The sequence below is a fragment of the Oncorhynchus mykiss genome, chromosome 11, assembly GCF_057628025.1.
Source record: "Oncorhynchus mykiss isolate SJ-2025 chromosome 11, ASM5762802v1, whole genome shotgun sequence".
Classification (NCBI taxonomy): domain Eukaryota; kingdom Metazoa; phylum Chordata; class Actinopteri; order Salmoniformes; family Salmonidae; genus Oncorhynchus; species Oncorhynchus mykiss.
In genome coordinates, this window is record NC_143032.1 from 59,818,130 (window position 1) to 59,845,408 (window position 27,279).

The 27,279-nt window shown below is 41.8% G+C and overlaps 1 long non-coding RNA gene across 1 annotated transcript; it reads right to left on the reverse strand.

The window, feature by feature from the left end:
- Positions 1-705: 705 nt before the first annotated feature.
- On the reverse strand, positions 706-25,459 carry LOC149979649 (uncharacterized). The gene is made up of 4 exons (XR_016484615.1): positions 25,327-25,459; positions 16,092-16,122; positions 2,073-2,218; positions 706-1,854 (listed from the first exon to the last, which is right to left on the reverse strand). It is a non-coding gene; the product is annotated as an uncharacterized LOC149979649 (long non-coding RNA).
- Positions 25,460-27,279: the final 1,820 nt, after the last annotated feature.

A 27,279-nucleotide genomic window follows, 5' to 3' on the forward strand; every position in this document is an offset into this window, starting at 1 on the left:
TATTTCAAACTTTAACAAATCAAAAACTGAAAAATTGGGCGTGCAAAATTATTCAGCCCCTTTACTTTCAGTGCAGCAAACTCTCTCCAGAAGTTCAGTGAGGATCTCTGAATGATCCAATGTTGACCTAAATGACTAATGATGATAAATACAATCCACCTGTGTGTAATCAAGTCTCCGTATAAATGCACCTGCACTGTGATAGTTTCAGAGGTCCGTTAAAAGCGCAGAGAGCATCATGAAGAACAAGGAACACACCAGGCAGGTCCGAGATACTGTTGTGAAGAAGTTTAAAGCCGGATTTGGATACAAAAAGATTTCCCAAGCTTTAAACATCCCAAGGAGCACTGTGCAAGCGATAATATTGAAATGGAAGGAGTATCAGACCACTGCAAATCTACCAAGACCTGGCCGTCCCTCTAAACTTTCAGCTCATACAAGGAGAAGACTGATCAGAGATGCAGCCAAGAGGCCCATGATCACTCTGGATGAACTGCAGAGATCTACAGCTGAGGTGGGAGACTCTGTCCATAGGACAACAATCAGTCGTATATTGCACAAATCTGGCCTTTATGGAAGAGTGGCAAGAAGAAAGCCATTTCTTAAAGATATCCATAAAAAGTGTCGTTTAAAGTTTGCGACAAGCCACCTGGGAGACACACCAAACATGTGGAAGAAGGTGGTCAGATGAAACCAAAATGTAACTTTTTGGCAACAATGCAAAACGTTATGTTTGGCGTAAAAGCAACACAGCTCATCACGCTGAACACACCATCCCCACTGGCAAACATGGTGGTGGCAGCATCATGGTTTGGGCCTGCTTTTCTTCAGCAGGGACAGGGAAGATGGTTAAAATTGATGGGAAGATGTATGGAGCCAAATACAGGACCATTCTGGAAGAAAACCTGATGGAGTCTGCAAAAGACCTGAGACTGGGACGGAGATTTGTCTTCCAACAAGACAATGATCCAAAACATAAAGCTAAATCTACAATGGAATGGTTCAAAAATAAACATATCCAGGTGTTAGAATGGCCAAGTCAAAGTCCAGACCTGAATCCAATCGAGAATCTGTGGAAAGAACTGAAAACTGCTGTTCACAAATGCTCTCCATCCAACCAACCTCACTGAGCTCGAGCTGTTTTGCAAGGAGGAATGGGAAAAAGATTCAGTCTCTCGATGTGCAAAACTGATAGAGACTTACAGCTGTAATCGCAGCAAAAGGTGGTGCTACAAAGTATTAACTTAAGGGGGCTGAATAATTTTGCACGCCCAATTTTTCAGTTTTTGATTTGTTAAAAAAGTTTGAAATATCCAATAAATGTCGTTCCACTTCATGATTGTGTCCCACTTGTTGATTCTTCACAAAAAAATACAGTTTTATATCTTTATGTTTGAAGCCTGAAATGTGGCAAAAGGTCGCAAAGTTCAAGGGGGCCGAATACTTTCGCAAGGCACTGTATATGTGTGTATATATAGAGATAGATCTATCTATATCTATATCTATATATATATATATATATATATATAAAAATACACATTTAAAAATGTTGACCAATCGATTGGTTGAAAGAACATAGGATTTTCAGTGGACCAAGATGTTTTTCTGTCGGGGACAGCCATAAACTCATGCAAACAATACCAACAATGAGTCAAATTAAAATGTCTAAATACACAAGGCTGTGGGTCAGAGTGCAGGCAGGACAGGGGAGGGGTGGAGGGAAGGGCTAGGGCAGGAGAGGAGAGAGGAGGAGAGGACTCACTGGTTCGGCAGTAAGGGTAAGCGTTCCAGGCCTTTTCATGGAAGACCAGAGAGCCCTCAGGAGCAATCATCTTGACAAACGCAGGGACTTTACTGTGAAAGCCAAGAAGAGGGGAGGAGCATAGATGAATACACACATAATCACTAACTCCAGTCATACAGGTTCTACAGTGGGATATCATAATGTCATGGTCTTGAAGGCCTCTCAGGTACTATAAACCTACAGTAAGACAGGGATGACTACACTGCCACTTGGTGGCAAGATAGTGATGGTGCACTTGGAACATACTATGTGTGTGAGTGTCACTTACCTCTTCAGATGGTAGATTTTGTGTGTGTACTGTCCTTTCTCGCCATCCTTCTCATAGGGTTCATTCTTGAGGACCTCAATGCCCTCTCCTCCACCTGTCTCATTCTTACTGGCCACTGCTACAGAGTACAACTGGCCCACTTGATACTGAAACAAACACACGTTACCTTACCATTACAATACAACAAATACTTGCACTCATGCAGGTCAAAAACAGTCTCGAAAACCAGACTATAGGCAACAGTGACTTAAAATGTTTTTAAGTTAATCGGTATTGGCTTTTTTTGGTCCTCCAATAAATCGGTATCGGTGTTGAAAAATCATAAAATCGGTCGACCTCTAATGTAAACTTCTGACCCACTGGGAATGTGATGAAAGAAATAAAAAGCTGAAATAAATTCACTGCTATTATTCTGACTTTTCACATTCTTAAAATAAAGTGGTGATCCTAACTGACCTAAGACAGGGAATTTTTACTTGGACTAAATGTCAGGAATTGTGAAAAACTGAGTTTAAATGTATTTGGCTAAGGTGTATGTAATCTTCAGACTTCAACTGTAGGCAGTGACAGATCCTCTATGCCTAAAGAGTGTCATTGAAACCAGGCCCTATAGTCACTGTGTTGCCTACGGTCGGGTTTTTCCGAGACTATAAAAGACATGGATAGCAACTAAGAACATAAGGAATAAATAAAAACGTTAGTTATGGACTATCAGATGACAGAGAGTGCTCATGTTGAATAAGAGCTTGACTAACAGGATGGCAGTGCCCAGCATCATACAGGGTTATCAAAGTTGGGAGAGACATGGTGGCCCCTACTAGCATCCCCAGTCCCCACAAGAGACCGACACAGCCCAACAGAGAGCCACTCTTCATGGTTTTGATTTAATAGGATTAGGGGGAGGGGAGTGAGAAAACAGCCACAGTGGGGGGCCTACAGTACTGGAGGGTCTACATGGCTGGCTGTGTGACTGTGCGTTTGTCTACAAAAGAAAGATTGTGTGAGACAGACTGCATGTGTCAAGCGTTTGTCATCTAAGCGGACTATAAAAACATCACTGCATGCATTCAGTGTTCATTGTTTCAACATGGGTATTGTGCCAACCAAAAACAATGTATTTTTTATGCATCGTCTCCTAACCACAACAAGCAAGAAGAGTAGGCTAAACAGACAAATTGTCCAGAGAACAGAGCTCTGAGCAAGAGTTTTACTGTCCGTCTCCTCTCTGTTCTGGGCCCTGTAGAGGGCAACACATTCCTTTCACATCAAAAGGCATTCCCTCTTACTCGCCCAAAAGCATGCAGTCACACACACACACGCATGCATGCATGCACACACCAACTATGTTAATTAACCAACATATGGCCCCAGGTTAAATGAGACATTCAAATTGTCCTGAATTAGACAAAGTAATTTAAACAAGCACTCAGTTTTTCAAATAGTTGATCACTGTTCATAAACATTTGTGTAATTAATGAAACAAGCCATTCATGATGGTGCTGCAGGTCTGTTTTTATGCCATGCTTATACTGTGGAAACTAAGCCTCTATCAGATCAACTCAAATCAGTATCTGAAAGCCAGGGTATTTTTGTTTTGTTCCATTCACTACGAGTCTTCCAGGACGTTTTCCTCATCACGGTAGGGTAGTAATTACTGAATGCAGTATTTATGACTGTGCATCGCGCTACTACTGCACATTTAGCCCTTCAGTCAGCCATGACATTGGTATGCTATTTTCCGCTCTTCAAATAGCAATTACAGGCACACCTAACAGAGGAGCGAACACAGATCAATGTGAACAGTCACCAGAAAACATTTTTGTAAACAGAATCCGTTAAAATCAGTTATATTATGGCGAATCAGACTTCTTTCACTGTTAGCCAAAAACTACTTGAAAAGCAGCCCGTTCGCTGTCTTTTTTTATTCATGTACTGCCCTCTGCATCATTCTGATTGGTGAAGAGTAATTAAAAATATATATATTACAGTGCATTAGCAAAGTGTTCAGACCCCTTGACTTTTTTGGGATTAAATATATTTTTCCTCATCCATCTACACACAATACCGCATAATGACAAAGCGAACACAGGTTTTTTAGCAAATTTATTACAAGTAAAACAAATCTGAAATCCCTTATTTACATAGGTATTCAGACCCTTTGCTATGAGACTCGAAATTGAGCTCAGGTGCATCCTGTTTCCATTGATCATCCTTGAGATGTTTCTACAACTTAATTGGAGTCCACCTGTGGTAAATTCAATTGATTGGACATGATTTGGAAAAGCACACACCTGTCTATATAAGGTCCCATACTTGACAGCGCATGTCAGAGCAAAAACCAACCCATGAGGTTGAAGGTTATTGTCCGTAGAGCTCCGAGACAGGATTGTGAGAAGGGCACAGATCTGGGGAAGGTTACTAAAAACATCTTTGGCATTGAATGTCCAAGAATACAGTAGCCTCCATCATTATTAAATGGAAGACGTTTGGAAGCACCAAGACTCTTCCAAACTGAGCAATCGGGGGAGAAGAGCCTTGATCAGGGAGGTGACCAAGAACCCGACAGTCACTCTGACAGAGCTCCAGAGTTCCTTTGTGGAGATGGGAGAACCTTCCAGAAGGACAACCATCTCTGCAGCACTCCACCAATCAGGCCTTTATGGTAGAGTGGCCAGACGGAAGCAACTCCTCAGCAAAAGTCACATGACAGCCCGATGGAGTTTGCCCCAAGGCACCTAAACGACTCTCGGACCATGAGAAACAAGATTCTCTGGTCTGATGAAACCAAGATCGAACTCTTCGGCCTGAATGCCAAGTGTCACGTCTGCAGGAAACCTGGCACCATCCCTACGGTGGCGGTAGCAGCATGGTGCACCATGGTGGCGGTAGCAGCATACAGTGGGGATGTTTTTCAGCAGCAGGGACTGGGAGACTAGTCAGGATCGAGGGAAAGATGAACGGAGCAAAGTACAGAGATCCTTGCTGAGAACCTGGTCAAGAGCGCTCTGGCTGGGGTGGAGGTTGAGCTTCCAACCGGACAACTACCCTAAGCACAGAGCCAAGTCAATGCAGGAGTGAGTTTGGGACAAGTCTCTGAATGTCCTTGGGTGGCCCAGCCAGAGCCCGGTCTTGAACCCGATCTAACATTTCTGGAGAGACCTGAAAATAGCTGTGCAGCGAAGCTCCACCCCCAACCAAACAGAGTTTGAGAGGATCTACAGAAAAGAATGGGAGAAACTCCCCAAATACAGGTGTGCCAAGCTTGTAGCGTCATACCCAAGAAGACTCGAGGCTGTAATTGCTGCCAAAGGTGCTTCAACAAAGTACTGAGTAAAGGGTCTGAATACTTATGTACATGTGATCATTTAAAATAAAATTAAAAAGTGTTAAACATTTGCAAATATTTAATAAAAATAAAACAACTTTTTGCTTTGTTATTATGGGGTATTTTGTGGAGATTGAGGTAAAAAAAAAAAAATTTGAATCCATTTTAGAATAAGGCTGTAATGTAACAAAATGTGGAATAACTGAAGGGGTCTGAATACTTTTACAAATGCACTGTATGTTTTGACTCTCCAGATATGCGAAATATTATTAGAATAGTGAAATAATAAAAAAAATGCCCGTCCCTACTTTATAGTTAATTTTCTAATCATTTGAACGTACAGTGACTTCAGAATGTATTCACACCTTGACTTTTTACACATTTCATGTTAGTGGGATTAAAAATGTATTTAAATTGTCATTTTTTTTGTCAATGGTCTACCCAAAATACTCAGTCAAAGTGAAAGAAACATGCTAATATTTGTACAAATATAAAATATGACAAATGAAACTAATATACAGTATATTGATGAGAATTATTCAAACCCCCCCCCCCCCCTCCTCTTTAGCAGTGTTTACAGCTGAGTCTTTCTGGACAAGTCTCAAAGAGCTTTCCACACCTGGATTGAGCAACATTTGCCCACTACTCTCCAAAACATTCAAGCTGTGTCAAATTGGTTGTTGATCATTGCTAGACAACCATTTTCACGTCTTTCCATTTCTTTTCAAGTAGATTTAAACTGTAACTCCTCCATGGGGTGACGCACAATTGGCCTAGTGTCGTCCGGGTTAGGCCGGTAGGGATATCCTTGTCTCATCGCGCGTACAGTGTTTCCTCCGACACATTGGTGTGGCTGGCTTCCAGGTTGGATGCGCGCTGTGTTAAGAAGCAGTGCGGCTTGGTTGGGTTGTGTTTCGGAGGACGCATGGCTCTTGACCTTCATCTCTCCCGAGCCCGTACGGGAGTTGTAGCGATGAGACAAGATACTAACTACTAATAATTGGATACCACGAAATTGGGGAGAAAAAGGGGGTAAAAAAAATTACTTGGCTACTCAAGAACATTCACTGTCTTGGTAAACAACTCCAGTGTAGATTTGGCATCGTTTTAGGTTATTGTCCTGCTGAACGGTGAATTCATCTCACAGTGTCTAGTGGAAAGCAGACTTAACCAGGTTTTCCTCAAGGATTTTGCCTGTGCTTAGCTCCATTCAGTTTATTTTTTTATCCTGTAAAACTACCCAGTCCTTAACAATTACAAGCATATCCATAACATGATGCAGCCACCACTATGCTTGAAAATATGGAGAGTGGTACACCGTAATGTGTAGCATTGGATTTGCCCCAAACATAACACTTTGTAGTCAGGACAAAAAGTTAATTACTTTGCCACCTTTATTGCAGTATTACTTTAGTAGGTGCTTTTAGGTGAGTGTTTTGGAATATTATTCTGCAAAAAAGATGTAAAAATATTAGTATGTTTTGGAATATTATTCTGTACAGGCTTCCTTCTTTTCACTCTGTCAATTAGGTCAGTATTGTGGAGTAACTAAAATGTTGATCCCTCAGTTCTATCACAGCCATTAACTGTTTTAAAGTCATCATTGGCCTCAGTGAATTCCCTGAGCGGTTTCCTTCTTCTCCGGCAAGAGAGTTAGGAAGGACGCCTGTATCTTTGTAGTGACGCTGTACTGATACACCATTCAAAGTGTATTTAATAACTTTACCATGCTCAAACGGATATTCAATGCGTTTTTTTTTTATACCCATCTACCAATAGGTGTAGTCCTTTGTGAGGCCTTGGAAAATCTCCTTTGTCTTTGTGGTTGAATCCGTGTTTGAAATTCACTGCTCGACAGAGGGACCTTACAGATAATTGAACATGTGGGATACAGAGATGAGGTAATCATTAAAAAAATTGCACGCAATTTACTGTGACTTGTTAAGTAAATGTACTCCTGAACTTATTTAAGCTTGCCATAAAAAGGGGTTGAATACTTGACAAGACATTTCAGCTTGTCATTTTTTATTAATTTGTAAAAATAAAAAGCAATTCCACTGATATTTTTTATTTAACCAGGAAGGGCTCATTGAGATTTAAAATGTCTTTTTCAAGAGCGTCCTGGCCAAGATAGGCAGCACCAAGTCATTACAAAAATTACAGACAAACATGAAAAACTACAAGTCATCTAGTAAAAACCATAGAATTCACAAGAGTAAAACAAAATCAAAAACAGCAAATTAAAAACATTGACAGGTCAGGGAATCAGTCTCAAGATCATTCATCAGTGATTTCAAAAATACCAATTGAAACAAGTCCTTCCAGTTTAAAAGGATTTTGTAAGGCGTTCCAAGACGATAGCGCAGAGTACATAAAAGCCCTTTTACCAAATTCAGTTCGGACATTTGGAACAGTTAGCAGGATAAAGTCCAGCGAACGAAGAGAGTACCCACCACATTTCTGAACAATAAAAATGCCCAAATAAAAAAGGTAGTAAACCCAAAATGGCTTTGTAAATAAAAGTATACCAGTGCCTGAGCCTACGAGTGACTAGAGAAGGCCAGCCAACCCTGGTATACAAAGTGCAGTGGTGCATAAGGGTTTTGCAGTTTAAAATAAATCTCAAAATGCCATGTGAAAGGGTGTCAATTGATCTCCATGCAGTATTGTGTGTAGGCCAGTGACAATAATAGAAATTTAATTCATTTTAAAATGCAGGCTGTAAAACAAAATGTGGAAAAAGTCAAGGGGTGTGAATACTTGGAAGGCACTAACTATAATCCATCCCTCAGTGAACACACACTTCATTGCCATATAAGGACAGTGTGCGAGTCAGAACATTTTATAACAGTAACCCATACAAACAAGTGCAACAAGTAAGCTACCTCCATCCTCTTCATACAAAGGAATCAAAATATTTACTAACACTGTCAGATTCCAATAACACTACTCAAATCCAGAACCATAGAGAGATCGAAAATAATGCTTTTCAGCCTAATCATTGATGGAAATACATTCGACTGGTCGTGTTAATCGGTCTATAGGTCCATTTGCATAATGTTGTGGAATTCAATTGCAGTGTGTATATTCGTTATGCATCTTATGACCAGCAAATCTGTCAGTGCAAGAGCTGCTGCTACAGCGCGTCAATCAGCTCTTCCTTTGCTGCTGGAGTTAAACATGCGCTTTTACAAGCCCAATCAATGCACAACAACTCTAAATGCAATCACCTTATTAAAAGGTTGATGGCCATGATTAAAAAGAGCTACTATTTTTCTCACTCAACTGGTAAATGAAGCGCACCTCCCATTCGCCATTCAAGTGCATAGGCAATGGAAGGCAGGCTACATCAGTTTGTGCTGTTTTTCTTGCAGACTGGAAAATGTTCCGGGATTCTTCCATGGCATTGAGGAGTACACCACATCAGTCACTGGTCTCATCAATGATGTCGTCCCCACAGTGACCGTACGTACATAACCCAAACCAGAAGCCATTGGTTTCCAGGCAACATCCGCACTGAGCTAAAGGGTAGAGCTGCCACGGTCAAGGAGCGGGACTCTAAACCAGAGGCTTATAAGAAATCCCGCTACGCCCTCAGACAAACTATCAAACAGGCAAAGCGTCAATACAGGACTAAAACTGAATCCTACCACACCGGCTCTGAAGCTCGTCAGATGTGGCAGGGCTTGCATACTATTACAGACTACAAAAAGGAAGCACAGCCAAGAGCTGCCCAGTGAGACGAGCCTACTAGACGAGCTGAATTCCTTCCCATGCTCGCTTCGAGGCAAGTAAAACATGCATGAGAGCACCAGCTGTTCCAGATGACTGTGTGATCACACTCTCCATAGCCAATGTGAGTAAGACCTTTAAACAGGTCAACATTCACAAGGCCGCAGGGCCAGACGGATTACCAGGACGTGTATCAGCATGCGCTGATCAACTGGCAAGTGTCTTCAATGACATTTTCAACATATCACTGACCAGGTCTGTAATAACTACATGTTTCAAGCAGACCACCATAGTCCCTGTGCCCAAGAACATAAAGGTAACCTGCCTAAATGACTACCAACCTGTAGCACTCACATCTGTAGCCATGAAGTGCTTTGAAAGGCTGGTCATGGCTCACAACACCATTATCCCAGAAACCTTAGACCCACTTCAATTTGCATACCGCCCCAAAAGTTGATGCAATCTATATTGCACTCAACAATGCCCTTGCCTACCTGGACAAAAAGGAACACCCATGTGAGAATGCTTTTCATTGACTACAGCTCAACGTTCAACACCATAGTGCCCACAAAGCTCATCACTAAGCTAAGGACACTGGGACTAAACACTTCCCTCTGCAACTGGATCCTGGACTTCCTGACAGGCCGCCCCCAGGTGGTAAGGGTAGGTAACAACATCTGCCACGCTGATCCTCAACACGGGGGGCCCTCGGGGGTGCGTGCTCAGTCCCCTCCTGTACTCCGTCAACCCATGACTGCACAGCCAGGCACGACTCCAACAACATCATTAAGTTTGCCGAAGACAACAGCGGTAGGCCTGATCACCGACAACAATGAGACAGCCAATAGGGAGGAGGTCAGAGACCTGGCCAGGTGGTGCCAGGATAACAACCTCTCCCTCAACGTGATCAAGACAAAGGAGAGGACTGTGGACTACAGAAAAAGGAGGGCCTAGCACACCCCCATTCTCATCGGGCTGTAGTGGAGCAGGTTAAGAGCTTCAAGTTCCTTGGAGTCTCCAACAAACTGTCATGGTCTAAACACACCATGAAAGTCATGAAGAGGGCACGACAACGCCTATTCTCTCAGGAAACCGAAAAGATTTGGCATTGGCCCTCAGATCCTCAAAATGTTCTACAGCTGGGCCTCCTGGGTGGCGCAGTGGTTAAGGGCACTGTACTGCAGCGCAAGCTGTGCCACAAGAGACTCTGGGTTCGCGCCCAGGCTCTGTCGTAACCGGCCACAACCGGGAGGTCCGTGGGGCGACGCACAATTGGCCTAGCGTTGTCCGGGTTTGGCCGGTAGGGATATCCTTGTCGGGCCAGGCGCAGTGTGCGCTAGCCAAGGTTGCCAGGTGTTTCCTCCGACACATTGGTGCGGCTGGCTTCCGGGTTGGATGCGCGCTGTGGGTTGTGTATCGGAGGACGCATGACTTTCAACCTTCGTCTCTCCCGAGCCCGTACGGGAGTTGTAGCGTTGAGACAAGATAGTAGCTACTAAACAATTGGATACCATGAAATTGGGGAGAAAAAGGGGGTAAAATTGTTTTTAAATCATTTTTAAAAAATAATTCTACAGCTGCACCATCGAGAGCATCCTGACTGGTAGTGCCTTGCGGGCTCTGACAAAACAGCTACGTGGACTATTTGCATTTTTTTCCTTCTTTGTTATTGTTAAAGTATTTACTAAAACTGAATGACAGATTTTTTATTAAAAGTGCATTGTTTTTAACCATTTCACTCTAAGGTCTACTATACACCTGTTGTCTTCGGCGCATGTGACAAATAATTGAATTTGATCAATGCATCACACACATCTTTGCAATGAGCTGGACATTGAGCTGAACATATACTTAATTGTTTGAAACCTGAAAGTTTACTACATACGAGGCATGTCTTACCTTGCTTCAAAGTAGCCTAGCCAAAGTCTGACCATATCATGAGGCAATTATTTTATAAAGACTTCCATATGCAATTGATACCAGTAGCCTCTCTCTCATGTTCTATTGGTTTTCAAATTAACTTTCTTTCATTGTCCAGTAGCCAAAGGCATAATTCTAGCCATATTAGCACCCATGCTAGTTGTTGCATCTTTAGATCGCCCCTCTTTCTACATTTGTAACAGATATTTGAATCTGTCAAATTAAACACTTGCATGTGCAGTGTGCTTTTGGCAACAATGTTTTCCCTCTAATTGCATTATGGAACAAACATTTGCGCATAGCCTACTTACTGCCTTGTGCACATTAATGCGCTTATGTGACGAATTTGTTTATCAACATTTTAACCTAAAACGGTCTGATCTGCTGCATCAGCCTCATTGCTTTAATTACGTTTTTTCTGTGACCTAAACCTACTGGTTGTATAAATGTAGGCTCTATCGTCCCAGAGTGTTTGGAAATGGCTATTTCCCTCGACAAGCTGTGAACTTTTCTACTATAGGGGATTATAGATTGACATAAGCCTAGTGATTTTGCTGTTCATTACTAGTCTTGGATGCAACATGGTGCCGATAGTCGCCCTGTTTCTAGTTCATAGCCAACTTTGCAGTTTTAATTTTTTTTGTTGCATGTTATTTCTTACCACCTTTTTTTGTATTGTTACCTACAGCCATAAATAACTTTTGGATATTAGATCGGCGGTCATTGACCAGAAATTTGACTTCCTTGACCTTAGTTTGAACTGTCCTGTGCCATTATTTTATAGTAAGAACATAATTGAACGTAACGGATTCAAATTAAAAATATATATTTTCCCATTCCGTAGGGAGTGGGCATATGTTGAACGTAAATGTGATCATCAAAATGCTCCCTGAAACACTTCAGCGAGCAGGCCTTTCTAAATCGACCTGGCCGGGGTATCCTGGAAGGATATTGATCTCATCCCGTCAGTAGAGGATGCCTGGATATTTTTTTTAAATGCCTTCCTAACCATCTTAAATAAACATGCCCCATTCAAGAAATTTAGAACCAGGAATAGATATAGCCCTTGGTTCTCCCCAGACCTGACTGCCCTTAACCAACACAAAAACATCCTATGGTGTTCTGCATTAGCATCGAACAGCCCCCGTGATATGCAGCTGTTCAGGGAAGCTAGAAACCATTACACACAGGCAGTTAGAAAAGCCAAGGCTAGCTTTTTCAAGCAGAAATTTGCTTCCTGCAACACTAACTCAAAAAAGTTCTGGGACACTAAAGTCCATGGAGAATAAGAACCCCTCCTCCCAGCTGCACTGAAGATAGGAAACACTGTCACCACTGATAAATCCACCATAATTGAGAATTTCAATAAGCATTTTTCTACGGCTGGCCATGCTTTCCACCTGGCTACTCCTACCCCGGTCAACAGCACTGCACCCCCCACAACAACTCGCCCAAGCCTTCCCCATTTCTTCTTCTCCCAAATCTGCTCAGCTGATGTTCTGAATGAGCTGCAAAATCTGGACCCCTACAAATCAGCCGGGCTAGACAATCTGGACCCTTTCTTTCTAAAATTATCTGCCAAAATTGTTGCCACCCCTATTACTAGCCTGTTCAACCTCTTTCGTGTCGTCTGAGATTCCCAAAGATTGGAAAGCAGCTGCGGTCATCCCCCTCTTCAAAGGGGGGGACACTCTTGACCCAAACTGCTACAGACCTATATCTATCCTACCATGCCTTTCTAAGGTCTTCGAAAGCCAAGTCAACAAACAGATTACCGACCATTTCGAATCTCACCATACCTTCTCTGCTATGCAATCTGGTTTCAGAGCTGGTCATGGGTGCACCTCAGCCACGCTCAAGGTCCTAAATGATATCTTAACCGCCATCGATAAGAAACATTGCTGTGCAGCCGTATTCATTGATCTGGCCAAGGCTTTCGACTCTGTCAATCACCACATCCTCATCGGCAGACTCGACAGCCTTGGTTTCTCAAATGATTGCCTCGCCTGGTTCACCAACTACTTCTCTGATAGAGTTCAGTGTGTCAAATCGGAGGGTCTGTTGTCCGGACCTCTGGCAGTCTCTATGGGGGTGCCACAGGGTTCAATTCTTGGACCGACTCTCTTCTCTGTATACATCAATGAGGTCGCTCTTGCTGCTGGTGAGTCTCTGATCCACCTCTACGCAGACGACACCATTCTGTATACTTCTGGCCCTTCTTTGGACACTTAACAACCCTCCAGGCAAACTTCAATGCCATACAACTCTCCTTCCGTGGCCTTAGGTCATTAATATGGTCGAATCCGGAAACTATCATCTCGAAAACAAGACGTTTATTCTTTCAGTGAAATACAGAACCGTTCCGTATTTTATCTAACGGGTGGCATCCATAAGTCTAAATATTCCTGTTACATTGCACAACCTTCAATGTTATGTCATAATTACGTAAAATTCTGGCAAATTAGGCGGCCCAAACTGTTGCATATACACTGACTCTGCATGCAATGAACGCAAGAGAAGTGACACAATTTCACCTGGTTACTATTGCCTGCTAACCTGGATTTCTTTTTGCAAAATATGCAGGTTTAAAAATATATACTTCTGTGTATTGATTTTAAGAAAGGCATTGATGTTTATGGTTAGGTACAGCTTGTGGTTAGGTACAGTTTGATTGTGCTTTTTTTCGCAAATGCGCTTTTGTTAAATCATCACCCGTTTGGCGAAGTTGCCTGTCTTTGTTAGGAAGAAATAGTCTTCACAGAATTCACAAAGAGCCAGGTTAGCAAGCAATATGAACTAAATATGCAGGTTTAAAAATATATACTTGTGTATTGATTTTAAGAAAGGCATTGATGTTTATGGTTAGGTACACATTGGAGCAAGACAGTCCTTTTTCGCGAATACGCACCGCATCGATTATATTCAACGCAGGACACGCTAGATAAACTAGTAATATCAACCATGTGTAGTTAACTAGTGATTATGATTGATTATTTTTTATAAGATAAGTTTAATGCTAGCTAGCAACTTACCTTGGCTTCTTACTGTATTCGCGTAACAGGCAGTCTCCTCGTGGAGTGCAATGTAACCAGGTGGTTAGAGCATTGGACTAGTTAACTGTAAGGTTGCAAGATTGAATCCCCGAGCTGACATGGTAAAAATCTGTCGTTCTGCCCCTGAACAAGGCAGTTAACCCACCGTTCCTAGGCCGTCATTGAAAATAAGAATGTGATCTTAACTGACTTGCCTAGTTAAATAAAGGATAAATAAAGGTGTAAACAAATATTTTTTAAATCATCCAAATCTGTGTCCAAAATTTCCAATTTCCGATTGTTATGAAAACTTGAATCGGCCATTCTGATTAATTGGTCGCCCTCTACTACAGATGCATCAATGCTGGGACCAAGAGACTGCGAAACAGCTTCTAACTCCAGGCTATCAGACTGTTAAACAGTCACCACTACAGTCACTGTTTTAGTCAACTACCACCCAGTACTCTACCCTGCACCTTAGAGACTGATGCCCTATGTACATAGTCATTGAATACTGGGTCACTTTAATAATGTTTACATACACATATGAAGTATACTGTATTCTAATCATGGCTCATCCTATATAGCCCAACTACTGCTGCGCACACACACACACACACCTGTCCATTACTGTCTTTACACAATCTATTTTTTAAATGACATACAGCATTCTGAAAGTAATCAGACCCCTTGACTTTTTCCACATTGTTACATTACAACCTTATTCTGAAATGTATTAAATTGTTTTTTCAATCTACACACAACCCATAATGACAAAGCAAAAACAGATTTTTAGAAATGTTAGCAAAATTATTTAAAAAATGTAATATCAAATTTACAGAAATATTCAGACCATTTACTCAGTACTTTGTTGAAGCACCTTTGGCAGCGATTACAGCCTTGAGTCTTCTTGGGTTTGACGCTTGGCACACCTGTATTTGATGAGTTTCTCCCATTCGTCTCAACCTTTGTCAAGTTGGATGGGGAGCGTTGCTGCACAGCTATTTGCAGGTCTCTCTAGCGATGTAAGATCGGGATCAAGATCGAGCCACTCAAGGACATTCAGACACTTGTCCCGACGCCACTCCTGCGTTGTCTTGGCTGTGTGCTTAGGGTCGTTGTCTTGTTGGAAGGTGAACCTTAGCCCCAGTCTGAGGTCCTGAGCGCTCTGGAGCAGGTTTTCTTCAAGGAGCTCGCTGTACTTTTCTCTGTTCATCTATCCTGACTAGTCTCCCAGTCCCTGCCGCTGAAAAACATCCCCACAGCATGATGCTGCCAGCACTATGCTTCACAGTATGGCTTAGTTTTTGCTCTGACATGCACTGTCAACTGTAAGAACTTATATATAGACAGGTGTGTATGCGCGCCTTTTCAAATCATGTCCAATCAATTAAATTTACCACAGGTGGACTCCAACCAAGTTCTGGAAACATATCAAGGATGATCAATGGTAACAGGATTCACCTCAGCTCAATTTCGAGTCTCATAGCAAAGGGTCTGAATACTTATGGAAATAAGGTATGCTTTTTATTTTCAATACATTTGCATAAAATATCTTAAAACCTGTTTTTGCTTTGTCATTATAGGGTATTGTGTGTAGATTGAGGAACATTTTTATTTAATAACTTTTAGAAAAAGGCTGTAACAATTTTGAAAAAGGGGTCTGAATACTTTGAATGCACTAAATATTTTAGTCTGACATTGCTCGCTCCGATATATCTTAATTTTTCCCCCTGGATTATAGGTGTATTGTTTAAATGTTTCATTGCTAGGTATTACTGAAATGTTGGAGCTAGAAACAAACATTTTGCAGCACCTGCAATAGTATCTGCAAATCTCTGTACACGGCCAGTAAACTTAGATTTCATGGTTGACTAAAAGCAAATGTTGACAGTTATTCTAACATCAATGTGCGCATCGGAATTCGGTAAGGAGGACACGAGGATTCAACCACAAGTTGCATGTTCTGTTAAGATGAATTACCCATAATCTAAATTGTGATGTACTCACCTCCTCCACAGTACAGGGTAAGACCACACGGCTGAAAGAGAGAAGAGCAGAAAGAGAGATGAGACTCGGTTCTATGGAGAACACTGACTGACACTGGCCATCACAATCACATCTAGAACTCGAGTCGACAAATGAGTGGGATATATTTAGATCCAATAGGCATACAAGCCACATGTGTTCTCTACTAGCCTCGTGGAATTCGGAATGGGTTGCTGTTTTGATAAACAGATTTGACTAGAGGAATACTTTAAAAAAATATATTTTTAAAGTGAGACTTGATACCTTTGCTTTCTTTTTGGCCAAAGCAGCTATAATAATTTATTGTGCAAGGCCTTTGCCTCATGACTTTGTGACTGAAGTAGCCCCCATCAGCCTGTTTGATGATGGCAGCAGTGGGCTCAGCTTCCATGAGAGGTTCCCTCAGTGAACAGGAAATGACTCCAGGTCACTCTTCCTGCATCACATGACATGATGAAGGCAGCTCCAGCTATAACCTACTGCCTGACAGTCTGGACACTGCAAAGTTCAGCTAAATGGAAACCAGAGAGACTACCCAACAGCTCATCCAGCCACAGAGGGTGTTGTGTGCAGCGTTGCCCCACCCAATGACCACTAAATCCAGACAGGAATATCATAGAGAAAGGAATGCAGAAACAGTTTTCCGTAAGAATATATTATATACTCTCTCTCGTATATAAAAAAGGGTGGTAAGCCTATTCCATCCATATGTAGCTCTACTATCAGGAAGCTCTGTTCTGTTGATCCATGGTTAACCTTAAAACATAAAAGAACCAATGAGTTACAATCATTTACCAAACAGTGCTGTGGTACACACTCTAAAATGATACCATTGACCATAGCCTTGAAAGCAGTAACAATTCAAGAATAGCATTTAGGGATGCACAATATAAAATCGGTAAGCATATCAGAAATCAGCTGATATTAGCTAAAAATGTCAGCATTGGCCCGATGTCTAGTTTAACGCTGATGTACAAAACCGATGTCAAAGCTGACGTGCATACCTATATAACGTAGGTAGATGACGTGCATACCTATATAACGTAGGTAGATGACGTGCATACCTATATAAACGTAGGTAGATGACGTGCATACCTATATAACGTAGGTAGATGACGTGCATACCTATATAAACGTAGGTAGATGACGTGCATACCTATATAAACGTAGGTAGATGACGTGCATACCTATATAACGTAGGTAGATGACGTGCATACCTATATAACGTAGGTAGATGACGTGCATACCTATATAACGTAGGTAGATGACGTGCATACCTATATAACGTAGGTAGATGACGTGCATACCTATATAAACGTAGGTAGATGACGTGCATACCTATATAAACGTAGGTAGATGACGTGCATACCTATATAACGTAGGTAGATGACGTGCATACCTATATAAACGTAGGTAGATGACGTGCATACCTATATAAACGTAGGTAGATGACGTGCATACCTATATAAACGTAGGTAGATGACGTGCATACCTATATAAACGTAGGTAGATGACGTGCATACCTATATAACGTAGGTAGATGACGTGCATACCTATATAAACGTAGGTAGATGACGTGCATACCTATATAACGTAGGTAGATGACGTGCATACCTATATAACGTAGGTAGATGACGTAATGACGCCACAACAAAAAAGCGCTACATGTGCAACACAGCCTTCCTAACCTAGCCCACAATGTCTGCTGTGTGGATTTATTTTGAAGTTTCAAAGATAACAAAAAGGCCATATGCAACGTTTGTGCTGCTATTATTTCCAGAGGGGAGAAAGTGAAATCTTTCAATACCACAAACCTAATTACTCATTTGAAAGTGCATCAACCCCAGACGTTCAGTGACTACTTAGAACTAAAGCAGAAAAAAAACTAAGTGCACACTTCCAACAACTAAACAAGTTCAAGTCGAGCAGTCATTTGAAAGAACATTTCAGCGAGACAACTCGAAGGCGAAATCCATTAACGGCAAGACTATCAACCGTTCTCTGTCGTGGATGATGTTGGCTTTCGCCGACTGGTCGAACCCCTCGAGCCCCGGTACACATTACCAAGTAGGCTCTATTTTTTAGATGTTGGCCTACCAGAGTTACACAGTATTGTTGAAACACACATCCATGAGCTAATTGCTATGGGCGTCACTGCTATTATCTTCACAACTGACATTTGGACCAGCGATGTCAGCCCCACGAGCATGCTGAGTCTGACAGCACAGTGGGTCAACAAGGATTTCGTACTGAGGAAAGCCATTTGCATGCTCAAGAATAGGGTTGCCAAGGGTCAGAAATTTTCCATGGGAAGTTAAGCCCGGGAATTTTGCTTAAATTCATAAAAAAAAAGTTAAACTAAGAGTGAACCTTTTTGTGGGATACACTTAAGGCAATTCTAGGTCTTGTGGCATATTTGGTTAAACTATCCCCAATTCAATGGAATTGTAACCCTATGTACAGCTGATTCTCAAGATCTTGCACACTAAATGAGATGCTCGAGCCCACACTACTACACTGTCTGAGCCAAGGACTCCATGCCTTCTGGTAAGTTTTGATTACAATACTGGGTGGGGTGAATATATTTAATATGACATACATGATTTTTTTTGTTAACTAGTAAATAGTAGTTTACAGCAAAGTGTGTTTAAATCCTTTCTAACTTGTTAACAATTTCTGCTAGTTAATTTTTGCTACCATGTGGGTTTTAGCTTGCTTGAGCCTGCTAACTGAGTGTTAATTCACCCGTTTCCATAAATTTCATAAAACATTTTTTTTTTTTTTTTTTCAAAGAAGTCGTTTAATCTAACTGCTTAATAATTTACCTGTGCATGGAATTGTATTTGTTTTTTTTTACTAATCTTTAAAGGAAAATGCCACTGGCACTATCTGATGTGTGGAGATATTTCACTGCAGCTAATGTAGAAGGAAAAGCTGTGTACATGTGCAAATATTGTGCCAAATCATATGTAAAGAAAGCAACAAAGATGCAGAATCATCTGGCCAAGTGCATCAAGTTCCCTCAGTTCTCACAAGCGACCTCTGACAAAAGTCCCTCTACTTCTATGAAGTGAAAATTATGAATCAGACACCTTGTCGATAGCAACAGCTCATGGTCCTCCTAGAATCAGAAGTTTTTTGACTCAATGGAGGAACGTAGTCAGAAATGCTGATGAATGTCTTGCTCGAGCTGTGTATGCAACTGGTTCACCTCTGATGCGTACAGGCAATGTGTACTGGAAGAGATTTCTGAATGTTCTTCGGCCCAGCATACACCCCTCCAACCAGACATGCGTTACTTACTCAATTGCTGGATGCAGAGTTCAACAGAGTTCAAGTAAAGGTCAAGCAAATCATGTAGAAAGCAGACTGTATTCCAATCATCGCTGATGGGTGGTCGAATGATCAGGGGCAAGGAATAATTAACTACATCATCTCCACCACTCAACAAGTATTTTACAAGAGCACAGACAAGGGACAGACACACCGGTCTCTACATTGCAGATGAGCTGAAGGCAGTCAATGACCTTGGACCACAGAGGGTATTTGCACTGGTGACAGACAATGCTGCGAACATGAAGGCTGCTTGGTCTAAAGTGGAGGAGTCCTACCCTCACACCACACCCATTGGCTGTGCTGCTCATGCATCGAATCTGCTCCTCAAGGACATCATGGCACTGAAAACAATGGACACACTCTACAAGAGAGACAAGGAAATGGTTAGGTATGTGAAGGGTCATCAAGTTATAGCAGCAATCTACCTCATCAAACAAAGTGAGAAGAATAAGAGCACCACATTGAAGCTGCCCAGCAACACCCGTTGGCGTGGTGTTGTCATCATGTTTGACAGTCTCCTGGTGGGGAAGGAGTCTCTCCAAGAAATGGCCATATCAGCCTGCTGATATGGACAGCCCCATCAAGAGGATCCTCCTGGATGATGTGTCTTGGGAGAGAGTGGTAAGCAGCCTGAAACCTATAGCTGTAGCCATTGCACAGATTGAGGGAAACAATGCCATCCTGTCTGAAGAGAAGAAATCCGTACTGCCCTGCCCACTTCACTGTTGCACCAAGCAGAGAAAACTGAAGTTCTGAAATAAATCAGTGTGTGAAGACTTCTGCCTGAAGCGTGAAGACTTCTGCCACAGTGTACATGTTGGACCCCAAGTATGCTGGCAAGAGCATCCTGTCTGGTGCAGAGATCAACACCTTGCCACCTTGGCCTGGATGAGGGCAAGGTTCTTGGCAGTCTGGTGAAGTACACTTCCAAGCAAGGGCTTTGGGATGAAGATGCAATATGGCAGTTGTGCCAACATATCTCATCAGCCACCTGGTGGAAGGGACTTTGTGGATCTGAGCCTCTTTCCCCTGTTGCCTCCATCATCCTCCAAATCCCACCAACATCACCAGTCTCAGACCGCAACTGGTCCTTGTTTGGGAACACACAAACCAAAACACGCAACAGGCTGACCAATACAAGGGTTGAAAAATTGGTGGCCATCTGGGCAAATTTGAGCCTGACAACGAGCCATCCGCAACAAGGTTGGAAAGTAACATTGAAGATGAGGCCTCAGAGTGATGTTGAAGAGGTGGACATTGAGGAGGTCCAGAGAGAAGACATGGAAGCCTGAGAGGAAGACAACCAAAGCCTTAGTTTTTAGACTATCATTTTACAGATGTAAGTTGAAAACATTTTTGGGACATACGATGGATGGATCATTCAATATTCCCTTTATTTTGTTGTTCAGTGAAATCATCCCAAGTGTAGAGTCAACTCATTTAATTAAATTTCAATTTGTAACTAGTTTTTTTTATATTGGAAGGATTTAATTATGTCTACTTATGATAAGGTAAAAGGTTTATGTTTCTGTCTCCATATGATAAATATATCCAATGCAAACATCTACATTTAAATGGAAAGTTTCCACCTCTGAATATTCCCCAAAATGTGCAACCCTACTCAAGAATGTGCTGGTTCTCATACCGCTGCTGTCATTTCAATGGCATTTGAGAACATGAGCACACTCCTAGCTCCATTCGAACAACTGACTCGAGAAATAAGCTCATCAACTGCATCTGTAGCAGACGTGATATCCTCTGTCATTGCATTGAAACACCTCCCCAACAAAACTGCCGACACAGACCGTGGGGTTAACTTGCATAAGTACTCTACTAGAGGCTGTGAACAAGCGATTCGGTGACATTCTCTCTGAGCCTCTACACTGTGTCGCCACCATGCTTGATGCTAGGTACAAGGACCGCGACTTCGATACAGACAAGAAACAGGGTTTACGTGAAATGTTACAGACACAGCTGGACAAGATGGAAACGGACACAGTGACAGTGCGCACCGAGGAAGAGGACCCACGATAGATGAGGCCACGGACAGACAGAGCTGAAACCTCACTTCTTGTCATGTATGATGAAATCCTGGTTGAGAAAAAACAACGGAACAGCACAGCAAGTAAGTGAAAGAAATAGGTTTTGATACATTTTTAATGGTAATCACATAAAATGTATTTGTCACATACACATGGTTAGCAGATGTTAATGCGAGTGTAGCGAAATGCATGTGCTTCTAGTTCCGACAATGCAGTAATAACCAACGAGTAATCTAACCTAAATTCCAAAACTACTACCTTATACACACACAAGTGTAAAAGGATAAAGAATACGTACATAAAGATATATGAATGAGTGATGGTACAGAACAGCATAGGCAAGATTCAGTAGATGGTATCGAGTACAGTATATACAAATGAGATGAGTAATGTAGGGTATGTAAACAATATAGTAAGTAGCATTATTTAAAGTGACTAGTGATATTTTCCATCAATTCCCATTATTAAAGTGGCTGGAGTTGAGTCAGTGTGTTGGCAGCAGCCACTCAATGTTACTGGTGGCTGTTTAACAGTCTGATGGCCTTGAGACTGAAAAACAGCTTCTGTCTCTCGGTCCCAGCTTTGATGCACCTGTACTGACCTCGCCTTCTGGATGATAGCGGGTTTAACAGGCAGTGGCTCAGGTGGTTGTTGTCCTTGATGATCTTTATGGCCTTCCTGTGACATCGGGTGGTGTAGGTGTCCTGGAGGGCAGGTAGTTTGCCCCAGTGATGCGTTGTGCAGACCTCACTACCCTCTGGAGAGCCTTACGGTTGTGGGCGGAGCAGTTGCCGTGCCAGGCGGTGATACAGCCCGACAGGATGCTCTCGATTGTGCATCTGTAGAAGTTTGTGAGTGCTTTTGGTGACAAGCCGAATTTCTTCAGCCTCCTGAGGTTGAAGAGGCGCTGCTGCGCCTTCTTCACGATGCTGTCTGTGTGGGTGGACCAATTCAGTTTGTCTGTGATGTGTACGCCGAGGAACTTAAAACGTACTACCCTCTCCACTACTGTTCCATCGATGTGGATAGGGGGGTGTTCCCTCTGCTGTTTCCTGAAGTCCACAATCATCTCCTTTGTTTTGTTGACGTTGAGTGTGAGGTTAGTTTCCTAATCAGGACATACATAAATGCCAACAAAATAACTTTTGTCAGTGTGTGTGTTTCAACTACTTAACGGTATTAGAATGCTTAAAAGGCTGCTAAAAATATATATAAAATCGGTATTGCGTTTTTTGGCAAGGAAAATACTGGATATCGGTATCGGCCAAAAATTTCACATCGGTGCATCCCTAATAGCATTACAACCAGTGACCATCTTACAGAGGCAGGTTATCCATATACCCAGGCAACAAGGGTGCTTTTCAGTTTGGAAGATGACTGCTGTAATGACTGCTAACAGGCTAGCCTGAGACTTAATGCTCTGTCACACACTAAGCCATATTGAGAATGGATAGAGACTTAAAATGCATTTACTAGAAGTGTGCTCAGTCCTCAAACTAAACGAGTATCGCAACGGATATGGAGAATTTTTACGAACACGACAAGTATTTTTTGCAATTATCATTGATCAGGAAAAAAGTATTAATCTCTTTCACTCAAACCGTATGAAGTGCTGTGTGCTCTAAATAACTATTGGCTAGTGCTTCTGTATGTAAAGAAATGGGCGGGGTAAAGGTTGAGCCTGCTGCAATGATTGAATTAGAACAAGCCGCTCTCCACCGACTCATTTTCCCAGACAGACACACAGCAACTCGTCTCAGGCCACAAGTTTCCCCTTCTCCAAACATCGTGTATGAATCCAAATCCGTAGCTAGTCATTGTTGTTCAATCTAGTTATTTCCATTAAACTTTGCTGAGGCTATATGGTTGTTTTTGTCTGTCTACTTGGCATTGTTAACTAGGCCTACTTTGTCTGCCCATGTATTATTCCATTGCTGATGACGTCTGTCGTTATCCAAGCCCATGCTTGCTTGATATTATTATTTATTCTCACCCAGGCATGTTTACTGAGCGACAGATCATTCGAAAATAAAATGACAAATGTAGATTTATTTTTTGATTGTACAAATGTGGCATAAGTGTCAGGAGAGAAAAGTTTTGCTTCTCACTAAAGTGAAACAATATGGGACAAGCAAGTTAGCCTACCTTCACCTAAATCTGTGTCTGGAATAAATGCAGGCAGTGTATTAAGCTATTTATTAGCCTATGTCGTTGATAACTGAATAGGACTAAGTAAGTAAATCATGTACATGTTCATTTGTTGGTTGTTTAACAATGTGTGTGAATGAGTGAAGGAACATCCGATGTGCTCTGAGATGCATTCAGGAATGGGCACTTGAGGTATACGCTTTACCGGCATTTAAAGAGCACATCTGAGGTTTTCAGATCGCGAGTAAAGGCGGCAACGAGGAGAGACCTTGCCTATCCTCTACAGTGACTGAAAGACAGGGGCCGTGAAGGCCAAACTGGTGTAATGCAAGATTTCACTGTTTGGCATGTAACAAGGTCATACAAACCACACCACTTATTGAAATATGCTAGATTAGGCTATTTTATTAAAATAAAAGACAGATGAAACTACCTCTCATACCAAAAATGAGGCTATTGAAGACAGGATGTCTATTCTCAGCCTTGTGAGCTAACAATTAGTGACATTGGCCTAAATCTGAGTGGCATGTGCATGAGAGCAGCCACACAACTTCAGCGTGGATCTGCAGTAGGCTACACGCTCACACATTCAGAACATGCCTTGTTCTTCAAACAAGGGTTTGTTTCTCAAAGACTGTTTAATTCTGCAATATATTAGTGTAACAAAGATTAGAAAATAATCTCCCTACTAAATTGTTTGTATTCTGAATGTGGTGAGGTTACTCCACACATGATATGACTAAACACTGACCCCCCCCCCCCCCCCCCCAAAAAAAAAGTATAGCCATAAACTTAGTTTAGTAGGCTTTTATACGAGGCAGGGTAGAGCTGCATTAAGAATCAATGATATGGATCACATCAAGTTGAATAAAAACGTATAGGCCTACTGATAATCAACACAAATTGGGGTACATTCTACCTCTTCAGACATACAAACGTCTTCCTGAATCAGACTGGATTAGGCATACTGATTGTTTCAACTGGGAACCATTGGCACACCAAGTGTCGGTGCAGAATGTCCGATATACCCTTGTTATTTCTCTCACAAGCAGAGTTGTCCTTGGTCAGCAGTTTGGTCAAAGTTCATAAATCACTAGCCTGCCAGGAAGACTTGAGCACCGGAAAAGTTGGCAATCCTGTTCAACACACCAGTGTCCTGTTTCCCAAACGCACCACAAGGCTACGTTCATCGTTAAAACCGGTTCTAACGATGAACTTAGCCTTAAGATACTTTTGGGAAACTGGGTTCTACAGGCAGTGGACTGAAGTTGTGGTACGCGTGCACTTTAGTCTCCCTTCCGCTAGGTAGCTAGCTAGAAAGTTACCATTATCGACAGTAAGCTACAAAAACGCGGAACTTTCAACCTACACCAAATAATATACGGTACATTGTTAGCTAACTGGGAAGTGTACCCTTTCGATACTAGATAATCGAAAAATATTCCATATTGTTGTACTTTGATAGCCAGCTGGCTAGCACAATAGCAGTGAAAAGCCGAAAGAAAGGTGGGTCGGCTAATGTTAGGAGCCTATGCTGACTCGCTGTCATCGGGTAGGCCGGATCTGAACAATCCCACCCTACCAAACAAAGTTTTTATTTGAGTAAAAACATCTACGAAGAATCGCAGTATTCAAAAATACTGTATATTATCACACACATTACAGTAAAATCAAGAAAAGTTTGGACTTACTATTCCTTGATCAGGACCATTGTCACTTTTTCCGCTGCGGCTGCGTACTACAACTGACGTCATGTCCCATTTCAACAACTCTCATATTGGCCCCTTATCGTCTGTGATTGGTGAGAGTGGAGATACTTTGCGTGACCTCAGTGGATAGATAGAACTACTGTCATTATGAAAATGTTTGTCAATATTTCATACTGAAAAGTATCATTCATTTGTGCAGGATTTTGCAAGATTCTGCTTGTCTGTTTCTCATTGATAACACGAAAACTGTTCAACCACACCCCAAATCACCTTATTGAACCAATAAATCTTATTTTTCCTCTTCTTCTATTCAGAGAGCAGTACAATTATTTTAGATTGACTACTCAACAACTCAAATCAAATAAAAATCAAATGAAGTCATTTGTCATATGCTTCATAATTAACAGGGGTAGACGGACAGTGAAATGCTTACTTACAGGCCACCCTTGCCAACAATTCAGAGAGAAAAACATGTAAATAAAATAAAAATAATAGCATGAGGAATAAATACATAATGAGTAATGATGACTTGGCTATATACACAGGGTACCAGTACCAAGTCGATGTGCAGGGATAGAAGGTAATTGAGGTGGATAATGTACATATAGGTAGGGATAAAGTGACTAGGCAACAGGATAGATAATAAACAGTAGCAGCATAGTATGTGATGAGTCAAAAAAGTGCAAAAAGTGTCAATGCAGATAGTTAAATAGTTAACCAATACCTACCCAGACTAACAATTTAGCAGTGTTATGGCTTGGGGGTAGAAACTGTTCAAGGTCCTGTTGATTCCAGACTTGGTGCATCGGTACCGCTTGCCGTGCAGTAGCAGAGAGAGCAGTCTATGACTAGGGTGGCTGGAGTCCTTGACAGACCCAGTGATGGGCTGGGCCGTACACACGACCCTCCTTGCGGTTGGATGCCAAGCAGTTGCCATACCAAGGGGTGATGTAACCAGTCAACCAGTATGCAACCAGTATGCCAGCAGCGTACCACCCTGCACACCACTGCTGGCTTACTTCTGAAGTCTCCACAATACTAACCTAATTGACAGAGTGAATAGAAGGAAGCCTGTACGGAATACAAATATTCCCAAACCTTCCATCCTGTTTGCAACAAGGCACTAAAGTAATACTGCAAAGAATGTGGCAAAACAATTAACATTTTGTCCTGAATTCAAGTTTTATGTTTGAGGCATATCAAATACAACACATTACTGAGTACCACTCTCCATATTGCTTTCCAACAGACACTGGGTGATGAATTCACTTTTCAGCGGGACAACAACCTAAAACATAAAGGCCAAATCTACACTGGAGTTTCTTACCAAGACACAGAATGATCCTGAATGGCTGAGTTACAGGTTTAACTTAAATCTACTTGAAAATCTATTGCAAGACCTGAAAAGGGTTGTCTACCAATGATTAACATCCAATTTGACAGAGCTTGAATAGTTTTGAAAAGACTAATAGGAAAATGTTTCCCATCAAGTTCTTAGAGACTTACCCTGAAATACTCACAGCTGTAATTGTTGCCAAAGGTGATTCTACAAAGTATTGACTCAGGGGTGTGAAAACCTATGTAAATTATATATTTCTCTAATACATTTTCAATATATTTGCAAAGAGGTCTTAAAATGTTTCATTTTGTCATTATGGTGCATTGTGTTGCAACCATCATACCACTCAGGAAGGAGACGCGTTCTGTCTCCTAGAGATGAACATACTTTGGTGCGAAAATCCCAGAACAACAGCAGAGGACCTTGTGAAGATGCTGGAGGAAACAGGTGCAAAGGTATCTATATCCACAGTAAAACAAGTCCTATATCTGTAATGGGATTCTTCTGTTGAAGGAGAGGCGGACCAAAACGCAGCGTGGTTATTGTGATACATCTTTAATGAAGAAGAAAATAGAACAATATACCCCCCCCCCAAA